General features: G+C 40.7%; 1 protein-coding gene and 1 pseudogene across 2 annotated transcripts in view; both read right to left on the bottom strand.

The window, feature by feature from the left end:
- Window positions 1–26308, bottom strand: part of kek5 (kekkon 5) — a 482945-nt gene that overhangs the window by 164383 nt on the left and 292254 nt on the right. The gene's annotated exons all lie outside the window — the stretch shown is intronic.
- Window positions 10575–12431, bottom strand: LOC135711746 (uncharacterized; annotated as a pseudogene).

Genomic DNA, 26308 nt, shown 5'->3' with positions numbered 1-26308 from the left:
AAATGTGTGGGTCGTCTCTAAATATGATTTAAGAATAAACGATAAATCCACAAGTTTTAAGAAAGTTTTATTTCCATCACAAAAACCCATGCTTTGTTAGCTGATATGTACAACTCAAATGTTATTACAATAATAACAGGAAAAGGTTTTGTTTAAATTGACAACACATTATTTATCAACAGATTTCAGTAGCGCTGTTTCACGAAGCTTCCGCAAATACAGAATGTCTGCCATTGGAAGCTTGTAACCCGACAGCCTTACGAGTTTCCCGTTTTTAGTCAAAATGGCTTAAGCGCCACTCCTGAGGGAGACCATCTACCGAGACTAGGGTTGCTCGACCGTATGATACCTTTCAGGGAAGGTTCTGTTTTTCCCAAATGAATGGGCGGGAAGCAAGTTGGCTGTCGATCGATTACGGTAAGGACTGGAATGCCCACGACCTATTGTCGTGAAAGAATCAATAAGAAGAATGAAGCATTATCGAAAACGATTTCTGCCACCGATGAATTGCTCTCGCGGATTTTATCATCACGGACAGGCTTGACACAACTCTTCGAACGGATCCCGTTCGAATAGAGAGATATACTGGTTGGTTTCGGGGCCAACTTCCCCAGTAAAACTCTGCAAAAACTTCAAGAGAAAACGACCGGAAACGTGAAAAAGCCTTACATTCGCTTTTCTAGATCACTTTGGGAAATAATGTACAATATTTTTTTATCTGTAGTGTGTTGGTTTATTCAAAACGCATCCTATTCAGATTCAAACTACCTCTTGTTCATCATGGTTTATTTTCGTACTCCTACTTTATCGACAATTTATTATTCTAGGCTTATCTCAAATTCATTCCCTCTAGCTAGCTATCCTTTTCTTTTTTCTTCTTCTGGCGGTATTTATTTAGTGTGCTGTGCGACGAATGGTGTTCATTTTCGGTGTGCTACAAAAAGCTGTTTGGCGTTACCGACGCTTGCGCGGATCGGAATGGGTAACGGCTGAACGAACAGCGGCCACGCTAGCGGTTATGCTATTTTTTTTTGTTCATTAATTTATTTGATAAGGCTCAACCGAATTAACTTTACAGAGCCGAGGATTCTTGGTCACTATACAATACATCCTAAAACTATAGTCAAAAGGTACAACACAATAGACACTTTATCTTTTGCTATCCAAAAAGCCTCCTCCATCAGAACTGGAGCCGCTTCCAGTGGTTTCATTGTATGGCAGTTACGCCATCGTGGGGCAAAGCGCTTCCATTGCAGCAATGGACGCAAAACGTGGTCAACACTCACACACTCATCACGGAACGGTTGCTTTCCAAAGTCGACGACGCATCGACCGAAAGAACTGCTGATGAAGAACAATGAGGACGACCACACAATGGTTGCTGCCGAGAAAACAGACGATTGCGTGGCACACATCGAGGGTGGCCTGCTTTTGTCGACAGCCGAGTAAACACTGCGGTTATGCTATGCTAGGGGCTTTAACTCACCATGCGCATGGGAATTTTGTTAACATGCATGTTACTCACGTTTTGACTCGCTACTTGCGTGGAGGAATTGGCGGTTGCTCGATGATGCCGGTTGGACCCACGTGTACCACACGCGGTTACTCCTACGGACTCCGAACGATGCTACTGCGGACTGCACATAGTCGATGTCGTTTTCCAACGACGCCTCACACGTTGAGTTGTGGTCTTCTACCTAGACGGGGTACGGTCGTCGCATCGATGGTCGTCACCGTCGACGGGAAACTACGGAAAGTGATTGCCGCTGGAGAGGGAGGTCACCGGTTCGAAACCAGTGGGTTGCTGCTCGCTGTGCCTAGGGCGCGGAAAGACCTTTTTGCTGCCCTTTTCTGGCCTCGGGTACCACCGGATGTTCTTCGAAGCTGGAAAACGGGGTCGAAAACGGTCGCTGACTGATGTGGGTGGTGTGACGAGCTTCGCAACTTGCCACAAATCTGCCAAAGAGAAATTCCGTCGCGTGGCATTCAACATCAGCACACTGAACAAAGTTATGCACACGAAATTACCTCGATTTCAAAACACCTTCACACACTCCTAACCGCCGAACTAACGCACTAAGTACTTTCTGCTTTAATTTCGAAAACTAACGAGCTAATCGAGGGAATTTGTAAAGAAAATCTAAATTAACAAACTTAAGAGGGATTCCATCCAGAATGAGCTGAAAAAACCTGAAATCGTGCTCGACCATCTTCGATTTGGATGATACTTTGCCCATATTTTCAGTATGATAGACCAAGTATTTTCCGCAGGAGAGGAGACCCTTTTGACTCAAGGGTAATTTTTGAAAAGGGCCTATGTGTTTTTGCACACATACTTTTAAAAAAAATGTAGTTCGAAAACAGTTGGTTGTAGAAAAAAATTTACCAAGAAGGAGTTGTAGGAAACTAATAAGGCTTTATAAAAAAAATATAAACGGAATATTTTTTTCGTTTGTTCACAAAAACAAATTAAAAATAAACCTCAAAATTCAAATAACAAAAAAAACGTATTTTTGATTTTTTTTTATATTTTTTTAATAAAAACTTGAATAGAAAGCAGAAGTTTTGAAAACAATTCCAGGATGGACAAACATATAATAAAAAAGTTTTTCTAAGAGCAACTTTTAAGGCATTTTTGAAACTTTCATTATTTACGGCAAAATGTTCAGTTTGATGTTAGTATATGATTATAAAAATCATTTCAAACGATAGTGCTCATGTCAATAAACTTCATAAATGTAACCGTTTTCGAGATATTTCAAATTTACTTTCATCAAAATCATTTTTTTTGTAGAAAATAAGCCATTTTCATAAGTTAATCGTGATTCTCCATCAGCATTGATAAGTTTAGCAAGATACACATATATTAACCTTCAATTTGTGTTTTGACGATTGAACGATCAGACAACCCGTTTAGAATTTACAGGGGAAATGAAAACACTATTATTTTAAATATAGAAACCAACACAAGTTAAGTTGCACTTATTTTCATTATCAAGCGTAGTTTCATCCTATTTAAGTTGTGAATATTGATGTACCTATCCATCTTATTATTTTAGGTACATTATAATGTCTTTCATGGTATTTTTCATAAAAAAGAGCTTCTCTGTTAGAGTAGCTTCAATACCAAAACAATATTTTTACCTGAATATCCAAATGGTACCCACGTTTGTATATAAGGATGGCCATCCTTTTGAAAACAGACATCACTAAAAAAAATCTTTTTGAGTGACCAAGTATAATTTGAATATGGAATTCAAGAAGGTCGAGTGTTGCAAGCCGTTTCCTAATAAACGGTGTTCGTCAAAGCTTCGTAAATTATCCGAAAATTTTATTGAAAACATAAGTTCCTAGAGTGGAAATTTAATTTGGATACATCTCTATCAATCTGTGATACGTGTCGCTTGAATTTAAATAGAATCGAACATGAAAATCTGGAACTATAAGTGCAACCGTCAGTCATGGACATCACGGAGCCGCAGCCATCTACATCTCGACATGGCCTCGAAGAAATACCATCAACTACGTCAATAACAACAGCATCATCTCAGGATAGTGGAGAGCAACAATTTTCCAGGACGCATAATATTGAGCTATTCAACAAGGGCATAGCTGGTATCAACGTATCGCCAATATTGACAAAAAAAATTCCAGAATGTTAACTATCCCCGGAGAAAGTATATGGACATTACCAATGGCATTAAGAAACGCATCTTTGGTTTTCAAGCGGAAGAAGATGACCTGGAGCAACTAAAATTGAAAGCTGCGGAACACAATGAGATGATCGGACAACTGAAGGAGAGATTTGTTGATCCAGGTTCATCGAGAGACGATCAAATAAGGATTCTGACGATTTTGCCGAAATCTTGGTCATCACAAACGGTAATGGACGAGTTTGAAACAAATAAATACATTGTATTGCAAGCTCGATGCTTGGCAAACGGGAAAGGAGTATTGGCCACCCCCAACGAAAGGTTAGGACACGGTTTGGATCCCGAAATTAAAAACGAGGTATTGCAGTTCTTCGAAAGCGACCAGATAAGCAGAGCCACGCCAGGACTAAACGATTACGTTTCAGTGAAGAAGGAAGGTAAGAAGATTCATATTCAAAAGCGACTTTTAGTTTGTACATTGCGAGAAGCTTTTATTACATTTCAAGAAGTTAGTAAAAATAGCATTGGGTTTAGTTCATTTGCAGCACTAAAACCAAAGCATTGCAAATTACTTGGTAGTTCAGGTTCACACAATATTTGTGTTTGTACCATCCATGAAAATATTAATTTAATGCTTCATTGTCTTAGAAAATATTCATTCGAAAAAGATTGCAACCATTATTTTGAAGAAATATTATGCAGCTCATCATTCAGAACTAAACATTGTTATCTCCGCGAATGCGAACGTTGTCCAGGTCTCTCAGATTTTGAAAGAAGTTTTTCAGAAAAATTCGAGGAACAGGGTATGTCTGAAATATGTTTTGAACAATGGATTTCAACTGATCGATGTAGCTTAGAGAAACTTGTAAAACCAGTAGATGGATTTGTTCCTTATTTTTGCGAAAAGTTGGAAAAACTGGTATCCCATGATTATATTAAAACTCAGCAGTCTAGTTTCTTGATAAATACAAAAAAAAAACTCTTAAAAATGGAGAAGTTGTCATAATTTGTGATTTTTCCGAAAATTATTAATTTGTTCTTCAAGATGCTGCCCAAAGTAGTTACTGGAATAATCAACAAGCTACTATTCATCCTTTTTGCATTTATTATTCAGAATCAGGTATAATTAAAAATTTAAGTTTGATCGTAATCTCTGAAGTTTTAAAATACGATACAATTGCGGTGCAAGTATTTATTTCAAAATTACTGACCTTTTTGCAAACAAAAATACAAGTAAAAAAAGCGATGTTTATGTCTGATGGAGCTGCATCCCAATATAAAAATTGCAAAAATGTTGCAAGTCTTTGTAAATTTAAAACGAAGTACAATATTGATGTTGAATGGCACTTTTTTACAACTTCGCATGGCAAGGGACCATGTGACGCGATTGGTGGCACATTAAAACGAATGGCAAGGAACGCAAGTGTGGCTGTAGAACACGAACATCCAATCACAAGTGCAGCAGAGTTATATGCATGGGCTAACCAGAAGAGTAATGATTATTTAACAAAAATGTCATTTTGTTTTGTGTCACAAAAGGAATACGAACAGGGGGCTGCAGAATGGAAAAGCATTTTTGAAAAGGCCAAAACGATCCCAGGTACAAGAAAATATCACTGTATTGTTCCTATTTCCGAAAATAAAATATCAGCGAAACTATTTTCGAATGACGAAGAACGCACCATTCATAACGTATAAAAACATGCCAATCAAAAGTTCATCAAATAAAAATATATCCAACGAAAAGGTTTATGTACAAATTATTATTATTAAAGACGATCGAAAGTAATAAATGTAAGATGCAAATAAAAACGCATGAGTATTTCATTTATTTATCTTATTTATCTTATAAGTTTAAAACCAATTTTCCAATAGTCTATTAGTGCAAGGGTAAGTTGAAGGTAAGTACATGCATATTTTGCAAAACTTATCATATTTGATGGACAATCACGTATAACTTACGAAAAGGGCATATTTTCTACAAAACATTGAGTATGATGAAAGTAAATTTGAAATATCTCGAAAACGGTTACATTTAGGAAGTTTATCGATATGAGCACTATCGTTTGAAATAATTTTTATAATCAACATATAATGAACATTTTGCCGTAAATAATGAAAGTTCAAAAATGCCTTAAAAGTTGCTCTTAGAAAAACTTTTTCATTAAAAGTTTGTCCATCCTGGAGTTGTTTTCAAAACTTCTGCTTTTTATTCAAGTTTTTATTAAAAAAATATTTAAAAAAATCAAAAATACGTTTAGTTTTGTTTTTTGAATTTTAAGGTTTATTTTTAATTTTTTTTTTGTAAAAGACGAAAATAAAAAAATTCCGTGTATATTTTTTTTATAAAGCATTATTAGTTTCCTACAACTCCTTCTTAGTAATTTTTTTTCTTCAACCAACTGTTTTCGAACTAAATTTTTTTTTAAAGTATGTGTGCAAAAACACATAGGCCCTTTTCAAAAATTACCCTTGAGTCAAAAGGGTCTCCTCTCCTGCGGAAAATACTTGGTCTATCATACTGAAAATATGTGCCAAGTATAATCCAGATCAAAGATAGTCAAGTTTGGTGACTGACCGATTTGGCGTGGAATTGTTCTTAAAGACAATTTCACGTTTAAATTCACACCACGGCGCGATAACTGAAACTCGGACCGCTCTCGCCTCATCCACAAACCAGAACTAAGTGAAAGAATCAAGTCTGAAGGTCCTCAGATTAGGCGCAAGAATTGCAATCTTCGTCTCCGGAAATTACGTGAAATCAACGAAGTTGATTTTCACGAAGTTCAAAAAATCGCCTTCACGCATACTAGTTTTTTTGTAAAAAATACGAAGGAAAGCATTCTCCTTCTATCAAGTTAATGCATATGCCAATTCGCTTCCCACCCGAAGTGCATGAAAGGATGGAACGGGTCAACAAATCCTGAAAGCAGAATTGTGCAGGTCGATGTCCGTGCGTTTACGCGTGGTTTGCTTAGACTCTTCGTTTGGCTATCGAATTACGCTTTGGCGCCCGAAATGGTACAGAGAACTCATTTACCATCTAATGAACATTTCGGTGAGTGAACTATTTGCGAACGCTTCATACGTCAAGGGGTAATTCGATGGTGTTTGAAAAATTTAAATTCATGTACAACTTTTTACATTTTGATTTTTATAATATGGCACCTGCCACAAGCTTGAAGAGGATACTTCCCATTCGATGACTTTGTTCAAGTGCCTTACAGCTTCAGTATCATTTATGGCTTCGTCGTTCGGTTCTTCAATTGTTTGATCGATTTGCGGTTGTTCGTGTTCTTCGGTTGTGTTACCTAGCTCATCCTCGCTTTCATCTTCGCCATCATCGATCGAGTCATCCTCATGCCTCAGCAACTTTGTTAACTCATCATCACCCAAGACTTTGCATGCGTAACGTTCCTCGAAATGATGTGGAGTTATCGGTGCAGATTGTTCCGATCGAACGTTGAATAGTTTTGATAACGGAATGTCATCCTCGTGCAACAGCTGGTCCCCATCGATGATGCCTATCTTTTTCCAGGATTGCCGAATAACTTTTTTTTCTACACCTTCCCATGCCTCGTGCTACCAAAAACAGACATCTTTCATATTAATTTTGGCCAATTGTTTCTCAGCTCGTTCTTGTCGTTTCCCATTATATCCAGCAATAGCTTCTCGCGGTATCGCAGCTTGATATTCTAATCACATTCTGATCCATTGGCTGAATCATTGCAGTGACATTAGGTGGTAAGAAAAATACTGTTATCAGTCCATCTTCACTTTTCAACTTATCATTCATGTGATGGGCGGAACAGTTATCAAGTAACAAAATGGCACTCGGTGAAATGTTGTTTTCAGACGCAAAACAACGCACTCGTGGAACAAAATCCTTGAAAACCCGTTCCTTGAACAAGACTCTCGTCATCCATTCGTTCTTAGAAGACATGTATGAAACAGGAACACGTACATTCTTCAATGCTCGCGGGTTACTCGATTTTCCAATCACCACCATGGGTAGCTTATGGGCTCCTGTTACGCTGCAGCATGACATAAATGTGATTCGAAGCTTGGAAACCTTTCGACCTGGTGCGTTTTTCTCGCTGGACATTACCAAAGTCTCTGTAGGTAACATTATGAAGAAAAAAACCGAATTCGTCAGCTTTATTATTTCTACAGTCAATTCCCGCAAAGCAATCTCATCGCAGATCTTAAGCTAACGAACCCCATATCGAACTTTAAAATGGTGTGCCCAGTGTTCAAAAAAGCGAGCTGTACTTGGAACACCAAATCGAGGAGCAAAAGTCTTCGCCTTCATTATGAGCATTGTGGTGGATACAACGAGATTCCATCGTCGTTGATTAAGGATCCAGCAAAAAACAATGCTTTCTCCAGTTGTCAATGCTTACCTCTTGCAGCGTATTTGAATTTGTACTGCCTCCGGTCATGCACACTTAGACAAATTAATGTAAATTTAGGTGCTCTGAGACTGACATATACGAGCGTCAAATTTGACATAAAATTGTGTCATAATAGATGCGAAATTCAGCTCAATTAAACGTACTTTTCGTCGAGTAACGAACTTTTGAGTCTCGGAACACTTAATTTTACATGACATGTTTGTTTACGTCTCTTAATTTATGTCAAAGATGGATTCCGTCACGTGTAAAATTAGGTATTTCTAAGTGTGTGCTTACTGGACGCAGCTGCCAAGATTGAGTCCACATTTTTTTTCTCAATTTTCCTGATTGTACTCCTGTGGACCCTGAACCGCCTTGACAAATCAGCTTTAGGCGATGAAAACTCCTTGATAGCTTGCAACACCTCAACTTTCTCTTTCAGGCTAAGAGAGTTACGCTTCCGTTTCTCATCCTTTTCCACCTCGAATACGATTCTGTTTATTTTTTGTATGTTCACAATTATGCAAACTTTCCGTTTTTTTTTTAGTTATGCACTGTTACATTGAACACATATGTACTTACTTACTCAATCAAAAAACAAATTAAGAACGGATGTTCACTCAATTACTTAAATGGTCTCTAGAAGATGGTCGAAACTAGAGCTGTCTGCACGCGTCGTAAACTAAAAGTCGAAGAGGTGATTCTTTAACACTGCTCCTTCTTCTTTGCTATGGGATACGGTTTGTTTGTAGGGGGTAGCAACCGTAAATATTTGCCTAACGACCATTCGACTGATCTCAAACTGAGGATCCCAAACAGTCCCCTGCTGATCAGTTCTGAAGATTTCCAGGCAAGGCTCCATAAGCACCCCTATTTGCTGCCCTTAGGCATAGAATACATCATTGTCCGGTCACGTTATCTGGCTATCGACGGGTCCGTAAGTGGGATTATATTAAAGAACTGAGTAGTTTAGGAGCCAATAAAATAGCGAGGGAAGTGCGATGTATTGAACAGACAGAATGTTACAATAATAGAATTTGAATGGCTTTAGATTGTAAAACACAGTAAACATCTTCAATTTCACCCAATTTTATTGTAATTGTTCTCAATTTGAACCAAATAACCATGTTTTATATGTAGTTATAAATGTGTTGCCAAAAACGGGAAGAAATTGTTGCCAAAAACGGGTGTTTCCAAAATAAGGGGTAGACAAAAATGGGTGTTGCCATTATGAAGAAACACAGCGTGCATCATAAGATCTGGCCACTTTTGAGAGGCATGCTTGGCATACACAGTTGTACACACCAACTCCTCATTTTCTTATAACTTCGCACACAGTTGACGTAACATAGTTCTTTTTGAAGCAGTAGATAGAAAAGAGTTTAATCTTGTTATAGATAGGTAAAAAAAAAGTAGATTTTAATTCTAGTAATAAACTGTGTTTTTTGTTATTTAAGTGTAAAAAATCATTGGCGTTGATTCAAATGTTAAGATTTACCTACTCTTTGCATATCTATAGTAAACTATGATCCTAATCTATCAATTACTTTAAAGAAAAACAAATTTCAATAACTGAGTGAAAAGTTATTAACAAATGAGCAGTTGGTGTGTACAACTGTGTATGCCAAGCATGTTGAGAGGTATCAAAAAAGGTAGGAGCGGCAGAACGGGAACAAATAGGACAAAAGCCGAAAATGCACTGAAAATTGCCACAAAGAATGCATGGTTAGCTGTAGTGGAAAAGACACCGAAGAAACTCCGAATTCACGTACGGAAAAGAAAGATAGGGATACGCCAGGAGAGCAAAAGGAGCCCAAAAAATGTAAGGATGATCAACAAGGCAACAAGGAGCTAAAAAGGCGAAGTGTGCCATGGATGTCGGACTATCTAAAATCGGAAAAAGTAGAGTAAAAACAGAAAAGCAGGCAGAAAAGAAAATGAACGACGCAAATGCACATTTTGGAAAAGAAATTAAAATTGCATTCAATATGATACACACGCATGGAGTGTCATACATCAGACAAGTTTACATTTGAAACCATGTAAAATATTTCATGAAATATTTCAAATATTCTGTGCAACAAACCATTTTATTGACCTATCAAGTAATGCATTGACAGATGCACTTGGTTGACATTCTCTTTGCATCCTTACGGCCATGTTAAGACATTGCCAGCTATTTTCAGCACACAGATTGATGAAAGAAGCTATTATCTAGCTTTTAATACGACAAACACGACAATAAGCGATTCTGCACCCAAGTTATTTATAAAAATCCGCCGATATAAGTTATGGTCAAATCACCCACGGCGCAGCTAATTATTGTTCAACTTACCCGTGCAGCAGCTGAATCCAAAAATGACCTTTCACTAACTGACAGGAAATGTGCAAGAAAAGTCATGACCTACCTAGTTATTATCCATCTCATATCTTCCCTCTGCTTTGGTATAAATGTTATAAGAAGTGTTTTTAAACAATAATTAATGATAATGAATTACTGAATCTTGATCCATCGCTTCCTGTTACCTCATTCCCAGTCGCGCAGCATAGCCTTTATCCGGTGCTTGATGATCGGTATGCCATCCGTCGAGTGCAACTCGCGTCCTGTAATGATGAACAGTTCTTTGAACTGCTGCGTCCGGTGGGTCAGCTTTCTGGCGTGCTCTGTTAGGAAAATCTCAGCTTGTGAACCTCCATGCATGCATTCGAGGCCTTACTGCTGTTCATATCGATTTTGGTTCGATGAAGCCGGGCAACCTGGACATAGTACTCGGCCACCCCGGCCATGCCCCGCTGAATGGCATTCCGTGCCTTCTCGTGGCATTTGTTCTTCAGTTCCTGGTGGTCCTGGGACATATTGCGAAATTCTTCGGCCGTTTTCAGGTGAAGATTGATGTCGTCTTCGCTGGATGACGGTACCTGCTCGACCGTTGGAGGCGGCGACGTTGAGGACGAAGGAAGTGGTTTCTGTTTTTCGGCTTCTGCTCGCTTCAGAAGGGCTTCCCGTTCGCGGGCGATTTGGTTCCTCAGCTCTTCCGGAATGGAATTGTTTAGGACGGTTATAGTGTCGCTGAATTTGTGGGCATGTAGGATTTCTGCCAGGACTTTCTCGTCAATGATAGGATACATTTCGGCTAGCTTTTGACGAGACATATGCGAGGCCAGATTTTGCGGAGCTTGCTTAGCCCAGCCGTTGATTTCGCTTCGGTACGCCGTTAGGGAGTACTCCATTTCCATAATGTCGTTCAGGTTGGGGGAATCCTCGATGGTCTTTTTGAACAAAACGGGATACTTTTCCTTCACTTCCATTTGCTGTGCCAATCGAGCATCTTTTTTCATAAAGTATTGCTTTCCCCCTGCAGCTGTACATGGAATCCAAGAACGGCAAATACAACTGTTCTGCCATTTCGGTAGCTATGAAAACCTTTGTTCGTTCATTGGTTAGTTCGTCTAAGGAGATGGCACCCAAGCCATGCTTATCCTTGAAAGTGGCGTGTAGCTGGCTTATGAGATTAATTCCCAACGTCACTTCCAGCACTTCGGGATCGTTTTGCAAATCTTCCGCTTTGTCTTTTCTTTTCGTTGTGTTCCGGGGTGATTTCGATCTGACGGTAGACCGATCGATTTCGTAACCCCCTCCACCACCACCACTACCGGAGGGATCACCGGAAGGCACTTGCGATACCATTGTTTCATTGCAATCACATTCAAACGCGAGTAGACCGCCAACCGCACCGGCTTCCAAATTATCCGCTGTCTCGAATTCGTATGTCTTTTGCTCTTCTAAAAACAGATTTGCTGTCCAATCACCGTGCCCATTGCAGTTCTCGAACAAATCCCACAGATACTGGACCGGAATCTGGGGATAGAGGATGCAAATTTCCGAGAAGCTAGTGTTTTCATTTTTGCATCCTCGTCTGTGCCTGACCAGAGCAATCCGTTTCTCTTTCGATTTCTTCTTTTTGCTGGGCTTGACCGGCGTCACACCTGTGAAAATCCGTCCTCACTCGTTTTCTCAGAACGGCCGTTCCGGTCGCGTTCTCTCCTGTGGCTTTGTCACGGCGAGTAGAAAATTTTTGCAAATCCGTCCTCACTCGTTTTCTCAGAACGGCCGTCCCGGTCACGTTCAAATTTCCAATTTTCCTTGCAAGTGGGTGATTTGTCCTTTATTACCTATCGGTGGTCTCCAAGATTCCAGGTTCTTCTCCTGGTAGGATCACCAGAAATGTGAAAATCCGCCGATATTAGTGTTCAAATCACCCACGGCGTAGCTAATTATTGTTCAACTTACCCGTGCAGCAACTGAATCCAAAAATGACCTTTCACCAACTGACAGGAAATGTGTAAGAAAAGTCATGACCTACTTAGTTATTATCCATCTCATATTATTAACGAAAGAGAAAGTCGATGAAGAGAATCGAATAATGTTACATGAATAATATCCCAGACGGGATTCGAAGGAATCCCAGACGGGATTCGAAGGAATCCCAGACGGGATTCGAAGGAATCCCAGACGGGATTCGAAGGAATCCCAGACGGGATTCGAAGGAATCCCAGACGGGATTCGAAGAAATCCCAGACGGGATTCGAAGGAATCCCAGACGGAATTCGAAGGAATCCCAGACGGTATTCGAAAGAATCCCAGACGGCATTCGAAGGGTTCCCAGACGGGACTCGAAGGAATCCCAGACGGGATTCGAAGGAATCCCAGACGGGATTCGAAGGAATCCCAGACGGGATTCGAAGGAATCCCAGACGGGATTCGAAGGAATCCCAGACGGGATTCGAAGGAATCCCAGACGGGATTCGAAGGAATCCCAGACGGGATTCGAAGGAATCCCAGACGGGATTCGAAGGAATCCCAGACGGGATTCGAAGGAATCCCAGACGGGATTCGAAGGAATCCCAGACGGGATTCGAAGGAATCCCAGACGGGATTCGAAGGAATCCCAGACGGGATTCGAAGGAATCCCAGACGGGATTCGAAGGAATCCCAGACGGGATTCGAAGGAATCCCAGACGGGATTCGAAGGAATCCCAGACGGGATTCGAAGGAATCCCAGACGGGATTCGAAGGAATCCCAGACGGGATTCGAAGGAATCCCAGACGGGATTCGAAGGAATCCCAGACGGGATTCGAAGGAATCCCAGACGGGATTCGAAGGAATCCCAGACGGGATTCGAAGGAATCCCAGACGGGATTCGAAGGAATCCCAGACGGGATTCGAAGGAATCCCAGACGGGATTCGAAGGAATCCCAGACGGGATTCGAAGGAATCCCAGACGGGAACGGAATCCCGGACGGGAACGGAATCCCGGACGGGATTCGAAGGAATCCCAGACGGGATTCAACGGAATCCCAGACGGGATTCGACGGAATCCCAGACGGGATTCGACGGAATCCCAGACGGGATGCGACGAAATCCCAGGCGGGATTCGACGGAATCCCAGACGGGATTCGACGGACTCCCAGACGGGATTCGACGGAATCCCAGACGGGATTCGACGGAATCCCAGACGGGATTCGAAGGAATCCCAGACGGGATTCAAAGGAATCCCAGACGGGATTCAAAGGAATCCTAGACGGGATTCGAAGGAATCCCAGACGGGATTCGAAGGAATCCCAAATGTTATTCGACGGAATCCCAGACGGGATTCGACAGAATTGAAAAGACGAGATTCGAAGGAATCCGAAAGAGAAATTCAAAGAAATCCCAAATGAAAATTCAAAGTAGTACAGAGGAATCAGCGTGAATGAAAAACAATGACAGAACTCGAAGTCATTCAAATCATGAAAATGTAACCGATCAAATCGAACCCACACAAACCGTCAGTCCCATTGTTGATAACCTTCACCAATGGCCCTTTTGTGCCAAGTCAAAGGTGCTGCCACCCCGGACAGCACCAGACCAAACAACACCATGCTTCCATTAATACAATTTCCACTTTTCCTTTTGCTCGTCAATTCCTCACGGAAGCTCACCGTCGACGTCGTCTGCGTCTTCGTCGTCGTCGTTCCACGAAGGAAACCGTACATCGCTGCTGGCTCTACAGCTTTATGCTAGCCGTGGCTCTTTGACAACGCTGGCACAGGCGGTGGCATCATGACTTGGGTGAATGCAGGCAATAACAATAAGGATTGATGTTATTTTCACGATCGTTATAAATTTTCATTATAACGTGACGTGCGAGGGGTTTCTCTTTTCGCTCTTCGATCCAAGAAGGAAATTAGTGGCAAACCGAGTGGGGAGGTGGCTCCAGGAATGGGGAAAGTTTTCCCAGCTGCCACAAACCTACCTAGCCAGCTACCGATGAGATGGTTTGCTGCTTCTTCCTTCCACTCTTCGGAGTGCTAACTCGTGCTAGGGCTGTGCGGTAAAAAAAAAACAACCCACTTTTGAGTGGAAAGTGCGGTTTGGAAAGCGCTCTCATCCCTCGCGCGGTCGCTTTGTTCCATGAGGGAAGGAATGCGGTGGGAGGGGGAACGAGGATACATAAATGAAACGTTAATTCTATTACTTGGGTAAAATGAAATTGAAAGGTATGCGATACATGTCTATAACTTTAGAATGTTTTATTGTTGTTTTGTTTGGCAAACTTTGCCTTTTGTTTCGGCTGTGAGTGACCCAGATTTTTTTTATGAACGCCAAGGATTTGCTTGATGATAGTGATGGGAAGAGGATTTTTTTTTTGGAGCTTGTATTTGCTTTCGGGATGAAGAGGGTAAATTTGCGTTTGTCGATAAATCGAACGTTGAATAAGTTTTATGTGTTAAAATGAGGTTAAACTGGTGGGACATTCTAGAACTCGTCCAGACACAACACTTGAATTAATACTTTAAATGAAATCTGCTTCAAAAGCTAACAATCGAACTAAAATTAAAGTGGGCGAATATTGACTCCCCTAGGGACGAATTAAAGCTCACTAATTGACTTGTAACCTCTTAACTTAGCTGGACTTCGATCACTTCCCCGGTATTGGCTTCCTTTACGCTTTTAAACTCCCTCCGGGATCGAAATTAGTGCCGAACTTCCTTTCCTCATTTTAAGTAACTCATCGAAAAGTAAACTCTTCCCAGAAGGCAGCAAACAGCTCAATCCTAAGCTAGCTCTCAACAGCAAACTGGAAATTTTCAACTTTTCACGCACTTCACCAATGTGTACCCACTTCACCTTTTCCTGGCAGACCAATTTCCATCTCGTACACCGAAAGTTTATTGATTTTCTAATCCTTCGGTCCTTACTGCGGACCAGCAAAGAAAGAAAAAAAGGAAAAGCTTTTCGTTTCGGGATATCCCCTGGGATAGGGACGAGGTAGATGGTTTTGAGGTCCCGACGTCATTATCGCCCAGGTATACCTGGGAGAAGGTGCGCGACTTTTCGCCATATGCTACATGATGGAAAGGGCGAAAAGCTCTGGAAAAAAGGTCCTGGCTGGCGTCAGCGACTTTTCCACTTTCCGCTTCCGTGATTTTGAACGGGCGCTCACGACACCGCCGCCGACCGATGAAGGGCTATATGTGCAAGCGGAGTGTATTTTTATGCTCGAAACGATGATGGCTAAAATTAAGGTCAGGGCGATGAGATGTGTGATGGTGGTGGTTCCGAGGAGAAGTTTCGACATTAATTTGCTTTCAGGATTTGCGTGAAGGGGCGGCTTATGTGAGTGTGTGTGTCGGTGAATGTTTGGCTTTCGGTTATGATAGGACGACGGTCGGTAACGATCGGAAAATGGGTGGCAGTTACCGGTGTGCATGAAAAATAGCTTTGAAGGTGATGTGGCTTTGTGCCAACGGTAATACCGTTCTCGATAAACCGGCTGGCATCATCGTCCTGTGTCAACAAGTTGCTTCTGCAAAATTGCCGGATGTTTTGTTTTTTTTAATCTGGGATCGATTTTGGAATGCCTTTGAAATGATGGTTTTTCGGTGTAGGTAGATAAATTTGATTGCGTATCTGCTATCACATATATTTTCATAAGTTCTGAAAAATTCATCAGACGTATCCGCACACGGATCTATATTTTAAATAGTAGGTTACAGCTACGGCTAATCGTGGCTTTGAATGTTCTAGTACTTCCTTCTTGAAAAACTCACCAATATTGAATATCATCAATGGGACTAAATCACTCATAATATAACCACATTAATAATAGAACATTAAGGATAAATAGGAGTAGGTTGGGTAATCGTCCAGGGTAAGTTTTAGGAGAATTGACATAAATTTGAGTGGAAATGTAAAAAATGTAAAAGAAAAGATGAATTTTTCATATCCCAGACTAAACTAAAACATAAGTACATGGTAAAACAAATGGCATGAACATCAACTGAACGACCACGATTTATCAGTACTTAAGATCCGTCAGGCTATCTGAATACTTGGTCTGATTTTGACCGCCTCAATAAAGAAAAATCTGCTCAAATTTACATTCGACACACTTTGTCGAACAGCCCTGTTTGCTGGTGTTCACACTGCTTGCACAGGGCGAAAGAACTGTCAATTTTGATTTCAAAACAAAACTGTATCAGAAATCAAAAGTAAATAATTTCTTCATGAATTACCGGAAAATGGCTCTATCTTCGACTTGCGTATTTGCTTTTATTATTTTAAATAAAATTAGAAGGAGAATGCTCACCATTGTGGAGTAGGAAGAACACCGGCAGGGATCTGGGTCACCTTGTCTTTCAAGAACTGCGATATGAAGATGAAAAAGATTTCAAAACTTCGCCAGGATGTCGATACTAGCTTTCGACAAGGTAGTGGGAAAAGTATTCTATAGATCTAAATGATTCCTTGAGTTATGAAAATTTCTGTTAAGAACTCAATTCTGCATATTTCTCTGAAGACTTTCGGACGTCCCTGAAGTTTTGTTTCTGTTCTCTGGTAATATATCTTCAAAGATCAACAAACTTTCTGTGTAGCTCTGTGGATTCCTTTGAAGTTCTGCGTGTTCTTCAGAAGTTCTGCAAATTTCTCTAAAAATCCACAAAGTTCCTGAATCCCTGCAGATTTAAGATCCTTAAAGATCAACAATTATCTCTGATGTTCACAACATTTCTTATAATCTGTGTACTTCTCGAAAAAATTGTAATTTTCTCTGTAGATTTCCATGATTCAATGAATATGTGCAAATATCTCCGAATATCTACACAATTCCCTAAGTTATTAAAAGTTTACCCAGAAATTTTTGAGCTTCCTGTAAGCTTTAGGAAGTTCTCTGAAGATCTAATAATTTTCTGAAGTTGTGCAAATATCTCTAAAGATCAGCGAACTTCCATGGAACTCTGTAAATTTCTCTTAACATCCAAGAACCGCAATAAAATTTTGAAAATGAATTTAAGCATCTGCAGATTTACGATCTACTCTCTGAACTTTTCTGAAGGTCCTAAAATTTCTTTAAAATTCTTTAAAGTTTTCTGAAGCACTGTATTTCTGCTCTGAAGTTCTACAGCCTGCCTGAGGTTCAATTCATTTTTCAGTAGATTTCCAAACCTCTCTAAAGCTCTGTAAATTTCTTTGTGGATTCTTGGATTTACATAAAGTTCTGCAGATTTATCTGAAATTTTTTGAAAATCCGCAAAGCTCTACAAATTATTTGAAAATTTTTGAACTTAGCTGAAGTTTTAAAAAAATCTCAGAAGATTTACGAATTTATCTGAAGTTGTGTAAATACTTCATAAGATCGGCAAACTTTCCTGATTTTCTAAGAGTTTTGCTGAAGCTTTGCATTTTTTTCTAAAACTGTACGAACTTCTTGAAGTTCGACAGACTTCTCTTAAGATCTACGGACTTCTCTGAAGTTCTTCAGATCTATTTATTTCCAACTTCCATGGAGGACTTTCGTTTTTGGAATTTAAGTACTTTTGTAAAATTTTACGAATTATTCTGAAGATCACACATTTTTCTGAAACTGTGAAGCTTTCTGAACCACTGAATATCTCTGAAGATGTGCAAAATTCCTAGCATTTCTCTTAATATCTACTCCTCTGAAGTTCCGTAAATATCTTTGAAGTTCTGTAAAGTTGTCTGAAGCTCCGTAGTTCTATTGTCAAGATCTACGAAAAAAAAAATCAGACCAATCAGGAGCTGGTTCACGTTTGACAGAAAAGTGGTTCATTTTCGCCCCCGTATTGTCGCCTCTGCTCTTAGGTTAGAACATAAATCACATAAAGTGCAGAAACTCAGCGATGAGTAAATTTGCCTCATGTTTTTCCATGTTTGTCCAGAAAAAAACCTCCCGAATATGAGAAAAGTAAAAATTGGATTCACTCAGTTTATTGCTACAACTCCTAGATTGAGAAAAGTTTTCGCAAATTTTCCATATTTTCTGGAAGATTTCTCAGGAAACCATGAGGCAAATTTAGTCATCGCTGCGTTACCAAACTTATGGCGATTATGAGTGAACTAAACTCAAATTTGGATCGTTTTCATTCACCGTGTAACGTACACTGTACACAAACATCATCCTCTGACCGAATGAAACCTCAGACCATTCAAAACAAAAGACCAAAATCGCTTTTTCGAATGACAGCTGCAACCGGATGACGGTTGTTTTGAAATCAGATGATTTTCCTCTCGAATACTGGATGAAACTTGTTATGAGAAGGGATAGAGCCTTCAGTTGAAATGTGTAATGCTCTCTGCAGAAAGGCTTTCATACTAAATGGAAATGCATATGGTATTGGTTCAGCCCCATAACGCAAATTATTCAAAACGATGATGTAAATAATTCTATCGAACGTCATTTGCTGATCTGAGCTGACAAACGAGGTGGAAGCATATGCATCGCTATCAGAGCTGTTACGAACAAAGGTAAAGGATGAAAACCAATGTTTGGCTAATTTGTGGTGGAGGAGGTTTTCTCCACCACGAAATTTTTTGTATCCATGATGGAATGACTTATTATGGCTATTCAGTATGGAATTGTACATAATCAGATTATAAATCTAATTAAAACCACTTGCATGTCACTCTATTTTTAAATGTTTGTCAACTGAGTGCCGTATGTTTTATAGCTAATTTTCAAACGAAAATCATCCTGTATTTGGATGACAGTCATATGGATGTTCATCATCTGACGACGAATTCAACCATAAGAAAATCATCCGAAATTCGAATGCATATTGTTAAAGGGCTCGAGCAATGCAATAATCATTCGAAGTATTGCGGATGTTTTGGTTCAGTGTACAAGATTTACGGAAACTGTTGACATGGTTACTGACGAAAAAAGTTTTTCATATCTCGCGTAATATTTGAAAAGGGCCTATCCTCGTTTATCGATTCGCTTAATCGACTTTCTCTTTCGCAACACAAACGAATTTCTCGCAGCTCGCAGCACAGTTCGACAGAAGGTTATGTTAGCTTGCGCCTGAAACAACACACTGAATAGGAAAATCATTTGCAGTCGGGTTATTCGCGAAAGAGAAAATCGATGAAGAGAATCGATCAACAATGATAGGCCCTTTTCTCGTGTTGCGCGAGATGTCATTCCCGAATTCTTTCGCGACAAAGCTGCCGCTGGTCGTTTTCTGATAAATGCATGTCACTTTACATACGAGACATAAAGCTGAGTTTAGACTAGGCAAGTCATTTGATCAACTCAATTGAATTCAATTGGCTTGAAAAGTTGAGCATGGTTCAACTTTTTTCTATTCAAGTGAGTTGATCAAGTCAATTGAATGGCATGGTTCACACGTTCAATTCGCGTTCAAGTCAGTTGAATTCAACTGACTTGATCAATTGGCTTGCCCTGTCTAAACCCAGCTTAACAAAATTGAATTAGTTTGAATTGTGTTGTTTTGACGGGATTTCTCCTCTGACTCGAAGTAGCTTGAATCTTGGTGTTCCGAAGTACCTAAGTGATGTCTAGTGATGGGTGTTTTTGGAACGGGGACGACGTGTATATGCCGAAAATCGATGTCCGAAGTCATTTTGGAATCCAATATGGCGGCCATTGGTTTCATAAAACGTTCAAATACCTTACAATTCAGGTATTTTCAAAACGGAGACGACGTGTGCATATCGATAACCGATATCTGACACCATTTTAGTATCCAAGATGCTGGCTCTCGGGTTTGGAAAAGCTGTCAAATATCCTTAAATATAGGGTGACTGGTAATCCGTGTTACACCCGAACGGAAGTAAAAGTAGACTACATTTGCAGCACAGGCAGAGTAGTTAATAAACAAAAATTGATCGTAGTAGCCAAGCAATGCTTACTCCCTGGTGGGCTTCAGTAATATTCGCGAGTGCCCGAGCAATTTTTTGCTGCAAATGTGGTCTGCAATACGAATTACCAGTCACCCTGAATAGGTATTCTCAAAAAGGGGACGGCATGCATATGCCGAAAATCGATGTCCGAAGCCATATTGGAATCGAAGATGACACCCATTGGTTTCAGAAAAAAAAACTGTCAAATTCCATACATTATAGTTTTTTTCGGAACGGGGATTACGTGTAGCTGCCGAAAATCTGTGTCTGACGTCATTTTGGAATGCAAGATGGCAGCCATTGATTTCAGAAGAAAAAAATGTCAAATACCCTACAATATGGATATTCTCGGAACTGGGACCAATGCCATGTTTGAAACCAAGATGGTGGCTCTCAGGTTTGGAAAAACTGTAAAATACCCTACAATATGGGTATTTTCGGACATCGGTCTCTAGACGTCTTTCCGATTCCGAAAATACCCATATTGAAGAGTATTTGACAGTTGTTCCCACTTTTCCTCAAACCGGAAGTCACCGTATTACATTCCAAATGGTGTCGAACATCAATTCTCGGCTCTATACGGCTGCCCGTTTCCAAAAGACCCATATTTTAGGTCATTTGACAGTATTTCCCATTTTTTTTCTGAAACAACAAGCCGCCATCTAGGACTTCAAAATGGCGTCGGACATTGATTTACGGTCTTAAGACGTCATCCCGATTCCGAAAATACCGGAACAGGTACGACGCGTACATCCAGAAAATCGATGTCTGATGCCATTTTGAGATCCAAGATGGCAGCTCTCAGATTCTGAAAAACTGTCAAATACCCTAAAATATGGGTAAAACGATGTCCGACGCTATTTTGGAATACAAGATGTTGCTGTTGTTATTTTTTTTACTAAGGAGACTTTCAGCCTAAGGCTGGTTCGTCTCCGAGATCTCCAGATGGGGTATCCCAAGTTACATAGTTTTTTTTGTGGAGTTTCCAGAAGGCACTCTCCCGAGAAAAAAAATTAGGCCTCCTGAAGGGAGACCCTTAATCTGTCTTGAAGTAAATTAGTTGTCGTAGGTTGGCTGTCGTCACTGAGGTGCCGGTCTGTTAGGTTGGGGGTGTCCTATTTCGTTGCGTTTGACTGAAGTTTTCTGGGGCGCATTCTCATTGCGATGATCGGTGTCTTCTGTGGTGGCGTAGTGTTTTCGTGTTCATTGTATACTTTAGATGGTTCGGTGGAAGTCCGTGAGTGGCCGTGGTCAAAAAATTTGGTGGTTGAAATCGTGTGGGGGTCGGCGAGAGGTGGGGTATCATTGAAGGGTCCATTATCGGCGGCACTGTCTGGTTTGGTGCACACTTAGAAAAAATCACCGACTTCGGTAATTCATTTACCGAATTCTCAACAGCTGAACGGTCGGTAATGTTTTCGGTAATCGAGAACATTACCGAAAAATCTGTAAACTGGATCAGCAAAATTAGCTGTCAAATTTACCGAACGATCGGTAACGTTTACCGATGTGCATTGCTTGATTTGTAGTCGATTTTACCGGAAAACTGTAATTTTGAGGACGATATGCAAATCGGAAATTACCGAGAGATCTGTAATTTTTTAAAAAGGTCACCGACTCAACTGTTATTTGCTTTGATATTGTTTCAAGGTGGCGGTCACTGCAACCCATGCAAAAATTTGGCTGCAGTCGTGATCAATAAGCTAGTGTTGCAAATTGCACCACCAATGAACAAACCCGTTGGCGACGATCTGAAAACTTAAGTTTTTGTCGGAAAGATTCGGCGCTACACTGAAAACAAGGAAGCATTGGAAGAAGATTAACGCTTTTAATGTCGATCGAAAATAACAATATGATGGATTTGACGTTTACCTAGACCGTTACCGAACTCAGTAATGGAACGCTTTGATTACCGAAACTTCAGTAAAATATTTCACCGAAGTCAGTGATGAAGCTGATTTACAGACCTGTCGGTAAAAATGTTTACCGTTTTCGGTAAATTAAAATAAAATTACCGAAATTCGGTCATTTCATTTACAGTTTTCAGCAATAAAGCGAGAAAATACCGAAACATCTGTAGTTTTTAGCATTACCGATCTAAGACGGTAATTTTTTTTACCGAACTCAGGGTCTCTGTTTAAGTGTGTGGATGTCACAACCAGTTAAATATGCCTGTCTCTCGGAGGAAGCTCAGTAGAGCGGCTAAGCGGCTGGTGTCATTACTGAGTGCGTCCCGGATGCTACCGGCACCGATACTGATGGCAGACGAAATGCTCAACTGAATGTTAGGTTCGGCATGCTGGACAGGACTTATGGAAGTTACCATTCCCCTGGATGTTGTGAGAGAGATTGGTGTGTCTGGATCTCAATCTGGAGAGAACAACTTGGGAACGGTGGTCAGCTGGGTCTTCCCAACGGTGTGTCTCTCCCTTGATGTTACGGATAAATAGATCCCGGGAATTTAACCAGCCCCTGCTCCAGGCCTCCCAGATGACTCGGGTGATCCAGCATGTTAGGTCTGGGCCAGGGACATTGCGTGTATACAAGGATGTTAGTCTTCCTGACGAGGCGAGGTGGTCGACTTCAATGTTGCCCTGGATTCCGCAGTGACCAGGTGTCCATGCGACGGTGCTGTCGGGTGAGGCGATGTTTTTGCTGGACGTGGTGGAAATGGCGACGAATGCAGCGGTGACCTCAGCAGAGAAGATGTTACATTGATCGGGAAGGCGGTAGCATGCATTAACCTCTGGATCGGATATCCCGATGCCGACTCTCCCTGAGATACCGAACCGCGGGAGTAGCGCATCGTGTGGTCTCTATATCGACGTTAGATTAGATCTTTGTGTTGGGTGACGGCGAGGGGATTGGAACCTGCCTTGAAGGTGTGTTTGATGGTTTGGTCTATGGTTATTTTGGGCAGGTTCCAACTCTTGGATCCACACTAGTGGCCCCTGGAGACTGGAGGGAGGGCTTGGTTGGCGGTGCTGGCGAGGAGGTAGGGCCACTCCTATACTTGATCCGGTTGTCTTCTCTAAAAAGCTGACGGCTCGGTGACAGACAGTCAGCGTGATGAGTCTGTCGATGGGGAGGATGCCTCCCTCGATACATGCTGTCAGGTTCGGGGTGGAAGGGAGCAAGGCGGAAGTGTTGCAGATGGCCTGGAGTTAGTTTTTCAACGAGTGTCGTTCGAGCCATGCAGATATGGTCGATCCCGTAAGTGAGTCGTGTGTCGATGAGCGCCTTGGATTCGGAGCTGCCGATTGCTGTCCGGGTGGGGTATACAAGATGGCAGCCATTGATTTTAGAAAAACTTTCAAATACACTACGATATGCATATTCTCGGAACCGGGACGACGTGTAGGTGTTGAAAATTAAAGATGGTGGCTCTCAGGTTCGGAAGAACTATAAAATATCCTACAATATGGGTATTTTATGAACAGGTACACTCCTGAGCATAAATTTAAGGACACCCCCAAAAAAACATGACAAATTTGTTATGTTCATATCTCTCTCATGTTACGTCCAATTTTCGTTCTCTTTAGATCATTTGAAAGGTATTGAATGGAACTTTCCTCGTAAGCAAATTGTTCAATACAATATAAAAAGTTTGTGTGCTAAAAGTTCACCCAAAGTTACAATATTTTTCAAAATTTACTCTGAAGAATCCTGACTGATTTTCTCAGAATTGGGATGACCAAATTTTGAAATAAAAGTAGTAGTAGAACACTTTGGGATCGTCCATTAATTATGTCACACTTTAAGGGGGGGGGGGTTTGGAAACTGTGACGAGCCTTACAAAAAACAATTAAGGTCCATATAAAAAATGTGATAAAGAGGGAAGGGGGGGGGGGGGGTTTGAAAATGGTCCAAATTTGCGTAACATAATTAATGGACCTTCTCTTATGCTATACCATTCATACCATTCAAATAACCTTTGGAGATCGAAAATTGAACAAAACATATTTGCATGGTTTTTTGGGGTGTTCTTAAACTTATGATTGGTAGTGTACATCCAGAAAATCGATGTCCGACGCCATTTTTCAATCCAAGATTGCGGCCATTGATTTCAGAAACAGCTATCAAATACCCTACAATATGGGTATTTCCGGAAAAAGGATGACATGAAGATGCCAAAAATCGAAATCCGACGCCATTTTGAGGTCCAGGCTCTTAGATTCAGAAAAAAAAACTGTCAAAAAGCCTACTCTAGGGGATTTTCGAAACGGGACGACCTGTAGATGCCGAAAATAGGTTTTTTTTTTTCTTTTGTTTGTTTTCCATCGATCTGTTTACTGAGTACCAATGCTACCGACGCCTGGACCCTACCTACCGACCCATCAACTCATGAACCGGGGACCAACGGCTTTACTTTCCTTCCGAAGGAAGGCGTGATCATACAATCTGCCTCTGAAAATCCCGGCGGCGCCGACTGGGATTGAACCCAGGCCTTTTGGCCGCTTACCACTACATCACCGGCGCCAATATGCCGAAAATTGATGTTTGACTCCATTTTTTTTATACAAGATGGCAGTCATTGGTTTAAGAATGATGCCGAAAATCGATATCCGACGCCATTTTGGAATCCAACATGGTGGCTCTCGCTTTAGAAAAAACTACCAAATACCCACGATATGGGTATTCCCAGAACGGGGTCCTCGTGTAGATACCGAAAAACTGTTTTCAACGCCATTTTGTAATACAAGATGGCAGCCATTGATTTCAGAAGAACTGTCAAATACCCTACAATATGGATATTTTCGGTACGAGGATGACGTGTAGATGCGGAAAATCGGAATACCAAATTGCCGGATTCCAAAATGGCGTCATACATGGAGGCGAACCAGCCTCAGACTGAAAGCCTCCTAAATAAAGATAAATCAATCAATCAATGCACAGTGGTCCAGAATGCAGATTTAGGTGGAATAATATGTTTTGAGCCTGAAATTGAAACTTTAGACTAAAAGTCTCTTCTACAAAGTTGTTCCTTATAGTTAGGCCTCATTTTTATGACAATGAATTCTAGGGTGGCTCCTATTATCATTCAAATCAAAAATCTAACTTATTTGTTTGAATAAATTAAGGTATACATTCTTCGGCAAGCTGAGTTATAGCTGAGCTAATTTCAAGCTAATTTTAGTCTAAAGTTTCAATTTCAGGCTCAAAACATATCATTCCACCTAAATCTGCATTCTGGACCACTGTGCAATGGCGTCATGCATCGATTTTACGTCTATGGTAGGGTATTTGACAGTTTTATAACAAACAGAGGGCTGCCATCTTATATCCCTATGTCCCTATTCCGAAAATACCCATATTGGGGGGGTATTTGACAGTACTTTCCAAACGGAAGCCACCATCTTGGTATTCAATAGCAATCGCCGGTCCCTAGCTGTCACTTCGATTCCTTAAATACCCATATTGATGGGTATTTGACAGTACTTCCAACTTTTCCTGTAACTGGAAGTTGGCATCTTGGATTTCAAGACATCCATTTTCGATCTCTTGAAGTCATCCCCATTCGGAAAATAGCCGTATTGAAGGGTATTTGACAATTTTTCCACTTCTTCCGAAACTAGAAGCCACCATTTTGGATTTCAAAATGGCGTTAAACAGCGATATCCAGTCTCTAGAGGTCACCTTTATTATTATTATATTGAAGGTTATTTGACAGCATTTCCCACTTTATGTGAAACCTGACGCCGCCATCTTAGATTTAAAAATAGCGTCGGACAACAATATCCTTTCTCTAGACGTCACCCTGATTCCGAAAATATCCATATTTAAGGGTATTTTACAGTGTTTCCCACTTTCATAATATCAGAAGCAGCCATTTTTGGTTTAGAAATGGCGTCAAACAGCGATATCCAGTCTCTAGAGGTCACCTTTATTGTTATTATGTTGAAGGGTAATTGACGCTATTTCTCACTTTTTCTGAAACCGGAAGCCACCATTTTGGATTTCAAAATGGTGTCGGGCGTCGATTTTCGGTCTCTATACGGCTGCCGGATTCCTAAAATACACATATTGAAGGGTATTTGACAGTATTTCCTAC

This window comes from Ochlerotatus camptorhynchus, unplaced genomic scaffold, assembly GCF_037179485.1.
Source record: "Ochlerotatus camptorhynchus isolate MF236.1 unplaced genomic scaffold, CSIRO-AGI_Acam_v1.1 ptg000435l, whole genome shotgun sequence".
NCBI classification, from domain to species: Eukaryota; Metazoa; Arthropoda; class Insecta; order Diptera; family Culicidae; genus Ochlerotatus; species Ochlerotatus camptorhynchus.
This window is presented reverse-complemented; position numbering and strand designations above follow the sequence as displayed.